Source organism: Clytia hemisphaerica, unplaced genomic scaffold (assembly GCF_902728285.1).
Source record: "Clytia hemisphaerica strain Z4C2 unplaced genomic scaffold, Clytia hemisphaerica genome assembly, whole genome shotgun sequence".
In the NCBI taxonomy this organism is placed as follows: Eukaryota; Metazoa; Cnidaria; class Hydrozoa; order Leptothecata; family Clytiidae; genus Clytia; species Clytia hemisphaerica.
Window position 1 is genome coordinate 325,700 of NW_027103529.1, and position 15,915 is coordinate 341,614.

At 34.0% G+C, this 15,915-nt stretch overlaps 1 protein-coding gene across 1 annotated transcript in view; it reads left to right on the forward strand.

The window, feature by feature from the left end:
- Positions 1 to 2,952: 2,952 nt before the first annotated feature.
- Positions 2,953 to 15,915, forward strand: part of LOC136799656 (uncharacterized) — a 42,093-nt gene continuing 29,130 nt past the window's right edge. The window contains exon 1 of the mRNA XM_067056374.1: positions 2,953 to 3,070. The gene's annotated coding sequence lies outside the window, so the exon portion shown is untranslated. The remainder of the gene's footprint in view (positions 3,071 to 15,915) is intronic.

The following is a 15,915-nucleotide window of genomic DNA, read 5'->3' on the forward strand; positions in this document are numbered from 1 at the left end:
TGTGAAATATTACAAAAATATTCTAGAAATCCCCGTCATTGGTGGAAACATTTTATAACACAACCATGACACCTAGTCTTCCTTTAATTAAGATCAATTAATACCCTTAAATGCGCATGTGCGGGAAATTTGTTATACGTCCTTTCAGGAAATATACTTTTAGTTGTGCGAAGAATAATGCAACAATTCAGAAATTCTTTGTAAGAATTCAGAAATTTTTTTAAACACTTTGGAAACTGAATAGCATTGTGATTAAGATTTTGATAGACTGGATGGCACTGATACTTCACTGGACTCGGTGCCATCAAAAAGCAAAGTTCATTGAGAAGTAGACTCTAGTCTAATGACTCATCGAAAATCTATAGCATATGAATACTGCATAATGCGCACTAAACGTTAATTAATGGTCTTTTTACATCATCCCATTAATTTCGCCTGGAATCTTCCATAATGAGTACAAACGACTTCTTTCATTTTCCCTGTCAATTACCGTTTCAAAAGATACCGCGCATAAATTTGCGTTTTTAAATCGTTGAAAGTTCTGAACAATCTCTCATATCATCTTATAAAGAGTTAAGATTGGTTAAGATTATTTTTAAATTGATTTTAATTGTATCTAATATAATCATTCCTTGCGGTAGTGTGATAAAAGCTCCTTGAAGAGCAACGACTTTGACATTTGATGTTACCATCGATGTGGTTGAGGTTGACCTTCTGGCACACAACAACGTCTATCTAATGCTCGTAACGTTCATAGCGTTAGATGGACGTTAAAACAACACTGTGTTCAAGCTTCGCTGGAATATTTGAATCAATCATGATATTTGTCACATAATCTTTGTTATATGGTTTTCTGAAGTCGAACAATAATAATACTCGAGACCGGTGGGTTTGGGTTGTTCCGCATGATAGATGATACATCTTGTTCTTCTCAAAAGTTAGCATTCTTTTCTGATCTTTGGCCTATAAACATATAAACATGAATTGTGGTTTCGAAAGTACATGCGTACAAGCTCTTGTGTTCTTATTGACCTTTGGTATGTTTTCCTTTTAAGATGTTAGACATCATGTTCCAGAATTTGAACTGTTAACTTTGATCCACTTAGATTGATCACATTGAATTGGAACCTAAGTTAATTTTCCCATCCTTAAAAACATTCTTGATGTTGAAGGACCAGGGACTCGCACCAATACTCGCTACTGCGAAAAAGGGGGTTAGGTTACCCTTCCCTGATGATAGTTAGTTTCCTTTTTTGTATCAAATAGACGAATCCTAGTCTTTCATAGACTGCTCTTATTTCTTAGCTTAGATATTTTATACTTAACTCGATATGAATCTTGAATTATGGTACAGGTAAAACGGAGGGAGGGGAAAGTTAAATCGATGTTTAGTATTGCTTTAATTAATACCTACAAAACATTTGAACGATCTTCATTCGAGATTAGATCATCAGGACTGTTAAACAGATTTTTTTCTTTCGATGGTCAGATTGTGATCTCCTATGTCAGCTTATAGTATAAGCCTTCTCCTTGGAGTTGGACGACACTTATTAAGAGATAGGTTTCAGATTTTTTTCAAGAAGTAAGCATTTATTTCATTATGGGAAGATGGGCATGTTTTCTATCAAACTTGAATTTCTGTCTGTCTGTCGCTTTGACTGTCTTGTTTTTGCGTGACAATAGTCGAAATGGTTTATGTAACAGCTTGACTTCGTGAATCTTGTTGTTCTGTCTTGAATATCATATGTCAGAATAGCTTCCTTATTGCTTGAGATATTGTTTCGCTTGGCTTGCTTATTTAATAGTGAATTTTTAGGGGAATTTTATCATTTTATCTTTGCGTCGCTGTGTTTTTTCCAAGTTTGTCGTGTTTTTCCATGTACTTTGCGTTTTTTTTCTAAGTCCGTAGTCAGAGTTTTGGGAGAATCGTATGGTATTTTTTTTCAACAAATAGTTTTGCGTAATTTTTACTTCGTAAATTTCTTTTGTTAAAGTTTGGTATGGAGATAGATTGATGATTTTGTACAAATTCTATCTCACTGAATTAATAATTAGGGACTGTGTAAAACATCAAGATTCTAAATTCTACAATTTAGACCAAATTTCATCTTCATTAAAATTGCTAATAACCGTCGAAATTTCTTTGATAGTGTAGATATATAGTCTTTCCATATTTCACAGGGAGGGATTTGAATTTTCTTCTCACCATTTCTACACGAAGGTTTTATTTAAAGAAGGGCTGGATCATCACACGACATTCCACAATCTCTAACTAACATTATTTTTAAAAACTTCTGCAAAAGTTTGTCAATATTTCTTCAGTAAAACAAATTTTATGGTTTTATTTCTTTACCAAATGTTTGCCCTGAAAATCATGTTTTTCCGATTTTTCACAAGCAGTTATAGAAATGTGATTCAAATGGAATCCCGTTGCACTTAATTGTCCTGTTAAATATTTTTAGCAATGCCACATATAGGATAGTTGGATTGGGTCTTTCCGATTTCACTCGCTTTGACGTAAAAATAACTAAAAATCTTATGTCAAAACTTGTCTACATTTCAAATTATTTTACGTTGAAACATGATGGTTTTTTTTTATATTTTTTTGTAGGTATATATTACGGTTAAGACCAGTTTCGTTTTAGTAGAGGTTCCAACAGTCAGAGTCGTGTGAATTCCAACCATAAGAACATGGAATCTCCATAAAATGTTCAAATAACGTTGTGTGCCACGAGGATTTTACCACAAGTAATTTGCGGCACCTGGTTGATTCATTAAATTCTTTTGTTTGGATTATTTGAGCCTTTGTCTTTCAACAAGTCAAGGGGTATGTTTTTTTGCAGTTTTTTATCAGAAATTCTGGGATTGGGATAACTGTAGTGGGATGAGCAAAAATATTTGTTCGCAATAAATATATCTTTATTTTCATAACAATTTCTATTTTTCTTTCATAGATTATAGACTGAAAATTAGTAAACATTGAAATATCTGGTAAAGAAATTTTATTTTTTGGGACCTGAAAAATTTTGATTGGATTTAAATCTCAAATGTCCGAGTACCTTGTTAACAGGTTAGTGAAAATATTTCTTTCTTTTTTTAATTTTAATTATATTTTAGATTTTTGAAAATAATAATATTTTATTGAAAAAATAACGAGCTATCCACGCGACAATTTGGTTTGATTTAAGGGTTAATTGGATAGAAGAGCTTAGGGAGGAATGAACTTTTTCATATCAGTATGGAAAAGTTGTGAAGATTTTTAAGAATTTTAAAGTTGCTAATTTCTTTAGAGTATTATGATTGTACGTCGAGTTAAACTTTATACTAACTGTAAGATAAGAATGTACTTTACGATTGGCAAATATCATACTATACTTGGATTTATTTGGCGACACCACCACCAAGAATTAATCAGAAGATCGTCCTGATGGTGAAATATCATATTGAAAAATTGAAACACTGTAATTTTCAAAATCCCTGCTGATTTTGTGAGCTGTATATAAGTAAGGTACTTTTCCATCCCAGTTCCCTGTATTTTATTGTCATTGGCTCAAAATCTTTCACCTGGTCATTGAGGGTTATATAAATATTAAATACCATATGATCTAGATGATCTTTAATTCAGTTACATATCTAAATGCTATGGTCTAGATCTGTTTACGCCACTCCACTTTCGATGATTGCTTTTGTCTGGGAAAGCCAATATCCTTGCCATACTTTCAAGTGTCAATTTCCGTAATTTCAAGGATTCGTTTCTCAAAAAATTGACAGAATCATTTTGGTGTACTTTTATCAATGGCAGGAAATAAATCAATAATGATTTGAAATCTATTTTTTGACTCTGATGGTGCTTGAAACTATTCGTAAAATTAGTTAGTTTTTTTAATGGGTGATGGGTAATTCTTGGCAACTAATTAGTAGAGATAAGCACCCTTTTAATTCAGAGTGAATTACGCAATAATTCAAAACAATACTAATAGCTGGACTTCTTAAAAGTCATATGTTATCAAATTTGGATACTAAGGCTGTCGTATTCAGTAGTACGGTCTAACGGTGTAAAAATTGTGCACAAAGGCGTACAACCCAATGTTAACCAACCAATGGCAGTACTTGTGTACTGCTTGTGTATTTAACAGACCAGAACAGGTTCCCAGGCTTAAATGAATTTTTTTTCCAAAGTATGTCATGTTACATACCGTTGGAAAGCATTTTTCATCATTTTCATTAAGAACTGAATAGTAATATTACGAGGGGTATTTCTTACCAAATAGGACCCTTGTTTGTCTCCCTAGTCATTTTTAAGTTCTTAATTATCGTTGATATTTTCTGCATAATAACGAGGGCTGGTAACGAGATGTTCGTTATCGATTTAATGTCCCCTAATGATCGTCTAATAGGTAATAGATAATTAAAAGAAAACGAGCACATTTTCGCGAAAATTAAGAAGCAGCAATTACTTTTTGTTTCTAAATACTGATAGCTAAATGATCTGTTTTTAAACACATTTTTCAATTTAGCTTTTTTATAAGCATCTGTAACTTGCTGTTCAAGAAATTTTTAGGAATTAGGAGTTTCCTTTATTACTTCTGGGTAAAAGTGTTATGCTTTGAGTGCTTAGCAACCATATACTGCAAGGCACAAAATATTGCCTCTTTCTCGAAAGCCCGAAAGCTAAGACTTCTGTACAGTTATCCTTTTTAGGTCCTTTCCAGGTCCTTTCTGATTCCATACCAGTGACGATGGATAAACATTCCTGCGTGTATAGATTTCTTATAACGAAATTCCTTTACTCTCAAATATTGCAACACAATAAATTCTTATTCCCATCACTTCTGTATCCCAATACTACTCTGTCCTGTGACTAATGACTAAATTTTCTGTGTTGATTAGAAAATGAAGTTTGTGGTCACATCATATACCCACTACCAAATAACTTCTTCAAGAGGATTATATTTAGACCCTCGTTAATGAGGTGCTAAATGGTTTCAATTTTTCTTAATGGTTTATGTGTTGGATATGGGTACGTGCTGCAAATATGTGACATTTTGTAGTGTTAGTCTAATGCTAGTGGTGGGTTCGTGTCAGGAAGTTGTTTGTAGGCCTTTCGTTTTACTTTACTCTTTGTTTTTTATGAGGAGAACTTTACTATTTACACCCCTGTCTCTGTGCCCCAGTGGGTGTTGAGTACCCAGTGGGGTGAGAATAAAAAAACCTGAAATTCACTGGGGTGAAAAATCTTCTTTCAAATATTGAGTGGGGTGGAGAAAATTTCCTTGACATTCACTAGGGTGAGAAAGAATTTTTTGCATGAGCTAAATTTTGGTTAGCCTGTTAGACAAAAACCCCTTAATTCTATCGTGTTTTAACGATGGAAGTTACTGGCTAACTGTTGGTTTAGTGCTAGTCAAAATCTGCTTCTTACATGCTTCAAAAGTAGAAATATCATCTTGATCAGGTGGATTTACTCTTACAGTACTGTAAAAGGAAATGTAATGAGGTCTGGGGGAAGGGGCTATAGAGGAGCAGTATGGTTATATCAAATTTTATAAACTCTGGGACCTAGCAATGTTTAGTCAACATGGTTAAAGTAGAGGTCTTTCTTTCAGCATTTACGCAAGTGAGAAAGCCTCTCGAAAACTTTTGAGGCTAGAACGTAGCTTTAAAGAATGAAAGGGCCAAGTACAACCGTCGTTTGCGCTGACAGAGAAATTTTTTATTTTCAGCCCCTCTCGTTTGGCACTTTCCACATTTTAAAATGACCATAGAAGTCGGGTTAAATACAGTAAATATATTTAAGTGGAACATTTGATGGTGAGCGAGCGAAGCGAGAAAATTTTCTTTGCCTTTTTCGGATATTTCACCTTTAAAGAAAGGGAAGGAGAAAATTCTAGTTGGGCGATTTTTTGAAAGAAAAGTTATACTGGGGTACGTTAAAATAAGGGCTTTTCGAGTGGGGTATGTGTAAACTTTTTATCATTTTGAATGGGGTGTTTTTTTACTACAACATTCCAGTGGGGTGAGTGATTTGTCCAGTGGGGCTGAAAAATGAGCCATTTTTGGAAAAAGAATTCACTGGGGTGGCCAGTGGGGTGGATCCCACTGGGTCACAGAGGCAGGGGTGTCTATTTTGTATATGGCTGAATGTGGCTGAAGTGAATGATACTCCTCTCTTGAGGGATCTTTTTTCCCCATCCAGGTGGCAGACGTCTTCTTTTCGACGTCAATATTACGTCTGTAAACGTCCAATGATCGTTCAAACAAAGTTGTGTACCATCTGGGTAAGTCCAGAAAGAACTAGTTCGATTCGAACGATCCAAAGGTTTTAGTTTTTAACATTCCAAAAAAAGTATTTTTGTTTTTAAAACTTTCTTAAAATCTTTGTTTTTTTCTAACATGGCGGTTATCTTTCTTTGAAGTTGGATTTTTGTGAATGATTTATTGACGTCTGAAACAATGAAATCGGTAACTATCAAACAGTTTTTCAGGTGTTGAGTATGATTTTTTGTGAGTTTTGTCTATACTATAAGAAGATTTTGAACTTTTTACAGTAAATACTCCATTATATAAAAGTTGCAAAGACAAAGAAGTGCTGACAGTCAAAAAAGCATTAATTCAAGGTAAAATTTACTTCAATTATTTACATTCACAGTCCCTTTTGAGGAGCTGGAAAGGCTTTTGTGAATAATTTGTTGGTAGACTTCAGATTTCATAAAATGGTTATGTTCATTGCACATTCACATAAGGGGGGGTACAAGGGTAATAGGTTTGCGAGGTGACGGGTTTATCAGAGCCAAAGTTCGAAAATCAACACTGATGAATTTCGAAAATTTTGAGAGACTATTTTCCCAAATTTTCAGTCAAAATTTACAAACTTTTGTCCAAATTACGAGAAGTTATGACCCTTTAAGGGAGTTGATTTTTTATATTTCGTAAATTTAAGACCTTTCCAGAGAATTAATGTTTTGTGGTTTTCGTAGCCCAAAGACTTTCGAGGGTGTAAAGGACCTTATGACTCGCACTTAACCCAACACCCTGCTCCCCCCGAAATATACCTTTTCCTAATAACCAGGGACTGGTCAAAATATCCATTCATATAACAGCAATTTCCACCTTTGAAAACAAAATGTATCAACAAAAATGGCTTGCTCAGAGCTTGAAAGTGTCAAAAAATCTCGATTTGAATTTAGATTTTAAAATTTGATCTTTGTGCTTTAAGCCCATGTAGTTAATTAGATTCTCCTGTCAACTCTTGATCTCTCCAGATTAATTTGATAACATCGTAATTTTAAGTCAACCAAAAATATCTTCATCAGCATTATGCCCAAAACATAAACGTATAATTCTTCATGATTTAAATTTCATTAATTGTCAAAGATTGGTCTTGCGGCAAGAAGACTACCGAAATTCTATCTTCATAAAGTTCCTTTGCTTTAGTAGTCTGAATTGCAGACCTCCATAGATTTTTTTCCCATATAGAAACTATAAGAAACTCTTTTCGCTAGAGGATGAGTAGACAAGAGATTGAAAAAGTAGAAGCCTATTGCTGTAGTTCCTCACGAAAACTCTACTCTTGTTTTGTTGAACGATCAAATGAACAGCGTGAAGCCTCTTTCTATCATTTTCTTCAAATTTTTTTCATATAATTCGCATTAGAAAATCGTGTTCCTCATTTGAAATTCTCTTTAATAAAGTAAAGTAAAATGAAAGTGACGTCTTTTTCGTCAGTTTTTGAACCAAGTACGACTTTCATACTAAAAATGTGATTACGGTAGAAAGGTCCCATTTTGCCTCATCACGGAGATCTTGGCAAGATAAAGACTAGTATCTAGGCTATTTTCACTTAAGACTTCATCTCTAACTTCAACGGTTTCAGCTCTCTCTATCCCCCAACAGAAAAAAAGTCAAGAGATGGTCTGCTAATCAGGCTATACAGCTGCACGTGTCATATTTGACTACCCATGATAACGCATAACGTTTTTTACTCTCCAGTGTTTTAAGGCATCGGTCTTTTTTCTCTGATCACAGAATTTAAAAGATTAGTGATATCGTTTAAAATTCTTCATTGCTTACTTGTCAAAATTGTAATAATTGTAATAAGGCTTAGTAGGGATTTGCCCTGGAAAAAAGGTTTCAAAGTTTTGAATTTCTCGTCTTATGCCCCTCTTTTGCAAAAGATAAAATATTGAGCAAATTTTTTAACTAATTTGAGTCGTCCAAAAAGTTGTTGCAAATTTAAAGTCAGAGGAAAAAATAGGGGGCTCTTTTAAAGCTTTATTACCAAGAACGAAAAATGAATGTCGAGATTGTGCAAGTTTTGAAATCAATTCTAAAATATAAGCAGTAATAAGTTTTGTATTGCAGAAAATTATAGGAGGTTTTTTCACCGATCTTCAAAATGTCATTTGGAAATTCGGCATGCAACTGCTTAAGATACGCACTTTATTTTAGAAGAGTCAGTAAAACGTGTTACTTTATATCATGAGAGGAAACTATCTAATAATAATTGTTGGTGAATAAAATTAACGTATTGAAAATGATAAAAGGGATAAAACAGTAACAGTATACAAACAATACCATGATTTTTCTGAGGCAAAACCCAACTAAAAAGTTTTATCCACAGGGGTTTCGTAAGTTATACCTTTTAACAGGGGGCTTATCCAGACTTTTTTCTCAGTGTTCAAGCCATGTGAATCTCAATAGTGGTTCAATAATCAATAGAGGTGATCACAGCTTATAGCAGCTTGACTGTAACTGATATTCAGTATCAGTTTCATTGCTATTAAGCTAATGGAAAAAGACGAATAATTTTTTTTAAAAGCGGCTCAAAATAGTCCACTGTGTATGTATTACCTTGTTTAACTTTTAACACGGGAGATTGGTTTTGAAGGGAATTCAACCTGAGTTTTTTCTTTTAAATAAAAGAGGCTAGAATCCTGCGAATGCGAAGGAGTGCGTTTTGAATGTACTTTTTTCCAGATATGGAAGAATTCCAACCTTCATTTCATTAACCAAGTCTAAACTGCACACGGCTTTTCTATAAGAACAAAATATATCAGAACAAACGAGGCCTTCTTAAAAAATTACACTAAAATATTCTGAAAATGCTGAAAATAAGAACATTTTAAGAGCATTTTATAGGCAAAAAAACTAGAAAGCTTCTTATAAAAAACGTCTCTATTCATTACTCTACGCTTGAGCTACAAAGAAACAGGGTCGTATAGATTACAGCACGGTTTTATACAGGATTTGAAGGTATCATGCATCAATAGTGGAAAAAAGGATCTGAGATGACATGTCGTTTTGCGGATAATCTACTCTAATCTCATCAGCGGTTCTCCGTCAACCCTATAATCGATTTACTAATACTTTGCTAGGTTAGTGACTTGTAGACTAGACTATACAATTGAACTGTTATATTTAATGTGCATATCTTGCAGAATACTTTAGTATAGATTTGGAATTTGTATTGTCTTGATTATGTTTTAAAGGCGTTGTTTGTCTACTGAAGAGCTAGATGTCTGTGCTGGACTTTCAGTCGTTTTACAACGTTTATACAGCTTTATTTATTTTATTGTTTATTGATTTGACTTTTGACGTTGGGTAAAGATTTATGAGGAGAGGTTGCAGTTTTAATAATCAGTTTAGTTTCGCACTTACAGTTTCGGTGCATATTATTTTAGCATGGACCCTTTAACTAGCCCCCAGATTTACGTATTCACGCAATGTTTTTCCGCAATTCTTACAATTTTTGTTCACGCAAGGCTTTCCAATTCACACATTCACGCAATTTTATTTTTATTTACACGCATTCACGCAAGTGAAAAAGCCCATCCACCCATTCGGGTCAAGCTGGAGTTTTTACAAGGTTTTCGATGATTCGGTTGATTGTTGAATCTTGAGACAAAGGATTTTATTGCTTTTTCTAAAGAACGCGTCATCTCTATTAAATATTTCAAATGACCAATTAGTGAAGTATCTTATAAAAACTCCAGGTCATCTCACCCATTCACGCAAACCGCTGGGGGTACTTCAACTAACTTAACATAAATTCAAAAAAGTTAAACTCTTTTTAAAGACATCTAAAGTCATCTTGCTTATAAAAAACAATTCATTATGCTTATTACTCTAGTTGGCCTGCTTCCCTTTGACATACGTTTTATTCGGGTTTTTATTTTCGAAAGCGCTAATGAGTTAATTAAGGTCACTTAATGACTTTAGGAAAGTAGCACGAGTACAAGTTATTATAATGGATTAATAGTCTCATGCAACAACACGAAGCAATACTGCTGCATATTCTTTTCGAAAGAAAACTCTCTGATCTGATCTTGATTTTAAATCTTTTTGATTTACGATTTCATTGAGGCAGTTGCTGGCATGATGAGATGATGGATTTTGAATTTTTTGGTCTTTGGTTGTTTTGAAAGCTAGGATTTGCTTGCCGAAATCTTTATAGTGTATTTTATCTGAAGATTGACTTAGTTTGATAGAACGCTCGAAAATGTATTTTTAATTTTTTAAGATTTTTCTTCACTAATCTCCCATCATGCATTATCAAATTTTGGGGAAAATTTGAAATTGAAAATATTGGAAATGTTTGAGGTCTGCCTGTCGAATAAAACTCACCGCTTCCTTGGAATAATTTATACACTGATTAGAATTGTTTTTAGATAATCATACTTACTGCAAAAGGTGCTAAAGGTGGCATATTGATTAGTTTTTTTTAGAAAGTTGGCTGAGCAAACTCCGAAAGCTTCATTTAATTTATACGTAAATTTCCGGATTTGTTGAATTAATCTTTTAATTGAGAAGTAGGAGTTTTTCGCAACTTTAAACCTTTTCAGGAATTTCGTCATGTTTCTATATCACCTCAATCCATGGTAAAGGTTAGATATGATGCTACTGCAGTTCAATTCCTTTTTTTTATCTTGAACTTTTCGGCTTTAAAGACATGTATAAGACTATGTACTGTTTCACAGTTTTTTTTGATCAACTAAATTCTTGATGAAATTTTGATGAAATAATTCCCCATGTTTATCTTCCTACAATATTGAGATACACGTTTTTTTATAAGACCATCCAAAATTTTTAAAGCCTTTGGATGTTCTTAACTTTTTGAGTTTTGAGCCTAGAAATGCTCATAATAGGTTCCTATTTTCACCAGTTTCTGAGCATTTTTGGCCATTTTCCTTAGAAAACGGGTGTTTTAGAGTCCGCTAAGCTTTAAAATGTTCTTAACTTGTTCTTAACACTTTGGTCATCGAAACCTTATGTTCTTATATAATTTATTTTTATAAAAAAACAAACGTGTATTGTAGTCCACCGCCTTGGAAATGTTTCAGGTAATTTCTGTCATGTTTTTCCTACAAATCTAAGCTCTAGATCATCATTGCAAGCACAAGTCTTTATTATACTGACACCTTCAATTTGTTTTTTATCGTTGAGCCTAGCTAAGTGTCTAATGAATCCTTTTTTTTAGTTTAGGGTGAGCCTACAGACTTATAAAGCCCGAAGGGCTAGATGTCGTGCTTTAAGCTCTTCCAAGCAAAAAAATGAATATCGCAAAAAATATTGCTGCTATTGTTTTCGATAGCCCACAAAGTTTCTGATTGGTCAAGCGCTGAAGTTCTATTGTATTGTCACGTGACCTAGGTAGAATTTCCTACCTAACTACGGCACACTTTTCAACCGAAGCACGACATCTAGCCCTTTGGGCTTTATAAATCTGTGGGTGAGCCTTTATTTAATAAGGTAATAAAAAGCTATCATTTAGTATTAATAGGATCATAAAATGAATATTAATCTAACTAACCTTTTAATGAGATTATGTCACAAAAAACCCCATTACCGTAATTAGGTCTATTAATCATAAAGTGAAATTAATACCCAATCATATGAGGAAATGGACCCTCAAAGTATTCTTTTACTCTTTTAAGTATTATGACAGTAATGAATTGAATTTTATCGTTTTAATTGACACTTACTGAAGGGGCATTGAGATGAATTTGCGACGGAAGTGTGAGTAAAGTCCGCAAAATACCTTTTTCCCAGCTGTTGTTATAATGTTTCAATGTTATAATCTTCATTTTTCATTTTTCGGATGTTACGAACGTCAGATAGACGTTGGCAAAATGTTTCGAGCTAGCTTGGTTCTTTTACTTGCAACTGTTTCTTCTTTAGAGGGAATTTTGAATGAAGATTTGTTTTACTGTTAACACGTCCGTTGCCGACTACGAGTATACTCGTAGCAGAGGGGCAATATACCGGTTATACTTTGAAGGATTATAACGTTTGAAAGGACTATGTCTTGTCAGAAACCTTCGCTTGCATTTTATTGCATTTAGTGAATCTACGTAAAATTCTGCGCTGTTTGGTATACGATTTGATGGTATTTAAAGGAAAACTGAGACAACAGGAACCTCTGAAAGTCAAACTTTCGATCAACATCAAAAGAGTCAAATTGCCCGTTTCTGAAAAAATGGCTTGGCAGTACTAACGTGTTTAGTAAATTACTTACTAGGTTTATTACCTCACCAATGTAGGTTTCCGGGGACTATTCTAGAATAGGTTATATCTTAATACAGTAATGATTTACGACTATGATTAATCATGTCTGATTCCATTAGTGCTTTTTCCTGGTCACTTAAATACACCAAGGAAGTCATTTAAATCACATTTCGCTGATTTATCATACTCATGCTGTTTTGTGCTGTCGCATGCTGAAACATATTAAGAAGAAAAATAAGGGGAAATATTCCCCTCGATTCCACCTCCTCATAGAAAACTCATCAAATTCAGATCATGATTTGGTTGTGGTTTCTTTTCGGTATCGTAAAAGGTATTAATTTCTTTCACGATGCTGAGTAACTCTAGCGTTGTACTGTGGAATGAACTCACTCTCAGGTACCTAATAGGCCCCCTCAGTCTTTGTTATTATTTTCCAATACCCTTCATGCCTTCTCATGATATAGAAGTAATTGGTTTTTTTGAAAATATTTCTTGCTGGTCACACAAGAAGTTTCATTTTAATTTTGCTTTAATATAAAGCCTTTCTTTAGCCTCCTGTTAACCTGTGTGTTGTAGTATTCATAAGTACAATGCCTAACCCCTGGAAATACTTCTCTCGTTTATCTGGGACCTGAGGGTACCTTTTCCATGTGAAATTCAACTTTGTTCGTTTTTAATCCCTACAAAATGCAGTGTATAGCGTTTCTACTGCCCATAATCAGAGCCTTTAGGAGTTTTGTTTCCAAAACACTATTATACCAACCAGCGACAAGATAAGAATTTTAAAAGCATCGTGGTGTTTGTTCATCTTTTATAATTTCTCGTTAGTTTCCAATTAATGGTTTTTGTTAGGTTTCTATGTTGTTATGGTTTAAATACCAATTTGAGGTTTCCAGCGAAATTTCTACTTTCCTTTGAAGAAAAACCCGTGGATGGATCCAAAATATTGGCTGGCTCGGCTGCCTTTACACTCTCAATGGGCAATAGTGTTTTGGGGGTTTTAAGTAATTATTTTTATCTTAAAATGCGTGAAATACAAGACGATTCCTTCAGAGTAATTTGTCCCTAGCATCAGCATTGATATAATTTACTAATTGAAACAAACGTTTTGGTCAAAAACAACCTACCTTTTTTAATGAAGATAATTTCTTCCGGGTATTTCTTCTGAGACAGTTATCATGCTATTGTGGTGGGCTTGGCCAGACCCGCCAAAGATGAATTGGCTTGGTTAGTTTTGTTACATAATATGAAAGAGGTGTTTGATTTACGAGTTTGTTTGTTTGTTTCAAATTTGTTTGTGGGATTTCTGGCCATACAGTAGTTTACTCATTAGCAGGGTCGTTTGTTCTATTTTATCATTTTGGTCTGAATCTTTGAGCTTCTTGTAATGAGAAGGGGGTTAAGGGAGTGGTCAGAAATGCGTAAAATTTACACTAAGGCACGACGCAACGGGTACGGCAGGTACCGGTTTTCAAAGTCTGCCTCTTCGTCGGTAAAATCGTTTGAATTTCTTCATTCGCCGTACCAGATATGAAAAGCTTCCCTCGTGCCTAGAATCCACCCCCTCCTCTAGTAGATACTTTCTGACCAGTTCATTATATAGAATTTTGATGCGAAATAAAGTCTTCGTAAATCATTAGTTCATTCTTAAACTTGAAATGTTTTAATTTAGCTATCCAGTGTTAGGTTTATAGTTTGTATCAATGTTATAAACCAATCATGATAAAATTCGCCACAAGATTCGTCTTCATTGAGGTATCATTCCCCAAACTGAAACAAGGATTTTGTAATTGTCTCGTCATTTTCGATTCGTCTCTCATACATAGAGAGAGATAGGCATCAATTTTTTGTATAACTTTTTGTGTGTATGATCTTTATCTCTAAACTACGACCACATTATGTATGAACACGAAATCGAGGTTGAATGATTCCTTGCTACAGATTCTTATCAGAGTTGGATTGTATCATTTTTGTTTTTCAAAATCTCGAGACTATGTTCACGAATTAAAGCGTCGTAGTGGATGGATGCGTCAAAATTAGGATCCTAGTCTCAAACTGGAAAAGAGACAAAGAAGTTTGTTTAATAAAAAAGAATAAAGTAATCAAGTTTGGATATTTTTTTTACGATTTCTTTGCGGTGAGGTCGGATTTCCAAACAGGCAGGCAGATGTGAGACGATATTTAACAAGTGATGATACTTTTTCAGTCCATATTGTTTAATTATTGGAAATGTTGATAGCTGTTAGTCTCTCGTCTTGAAATATTCAGTTACATTATTTTGAGAGTTGCGTTGATGATTAAAGCGTAGAACCTTTAACACGGATCCATTCGAGGTTTTTCCTGACTTGTAATGAACCAAGAGAATGTCTTGTGATGATGGTTGTACTCTACTGAATCAAATGTCTACACAAAGTTTACTTGACGCTGAACTTTGGAAGAACTACACTTTATTTTCTTCTTATAAGAACCAGTCTTTGTTTAGGTTCGGCTGTTCTTCTTTTTTTGATACTTTGTGCCTAAAGTTGTTCTTATCCTGTTCTTTTCTTAATGCAAAACTGAGATATTTTAGACTTAGTACTCTTAAATTAATAAAAATGTTATCAATTTAAATCTTATTTGCTCAAACTCAGCAATTCCAGGCTCAGCATTGTCCTAAAATTGGTAATTTTGAGCCTCGTTGTTCTCATGAAATTGTTCTGTTTCACTGGTGAAATGTTGGAAGCATTTTCAATGAATTTGATAAAGGTAATACATTATGTTCAATTACTAAAAGAAACACTTTTTAACCTGCTCACCAAAAATAGCCACTGTACCCAAAAAATCTTTTGTATCAACAAGTACCCAAAATACTGGTAATATTGTTTAAAACTAGGTCACAGTGTGGATCTAAACCACACTGAAACGACCGCCTTCCATCACGCATCACGCGAAAAAGCGCGCGCACGTTATTAACGCCTACATGTCATCTCCAGTACATTTTAGATTATTCATTGAAAGCAGATTACAATATAGTCATTTTTCATGTCTCGATTATTCAATTCCGAATAAAAGACATTCAGGGAAAAAAAAAGAGAAACACCTGGGTAATCTAGTTAAAAAAACCGAAAGTAAATGGTAGACAAAGTAATGAGCCAAGGCAAAACGAGATTAGCGTACCACTATGAAAGAAACCGCCTCCGGCGGTCGATAAATATTTCTTCAGTAGGCTCATCTTTCAAATGTTTGACATTCTTCATGAAAATCCCCTATAATTGCTTTCACTATTTTGTCAAAGAAGTGTCTTCTTGAAAGATGATGAAATATAATCATTGACAGAGATTAAGATAACGTTTTTCGCTCAATGTCTCGTGTATATACATGTCTCCTTCAAAATCGTTTTGACAATTTCATTACAATCAATTGTGCTGAACG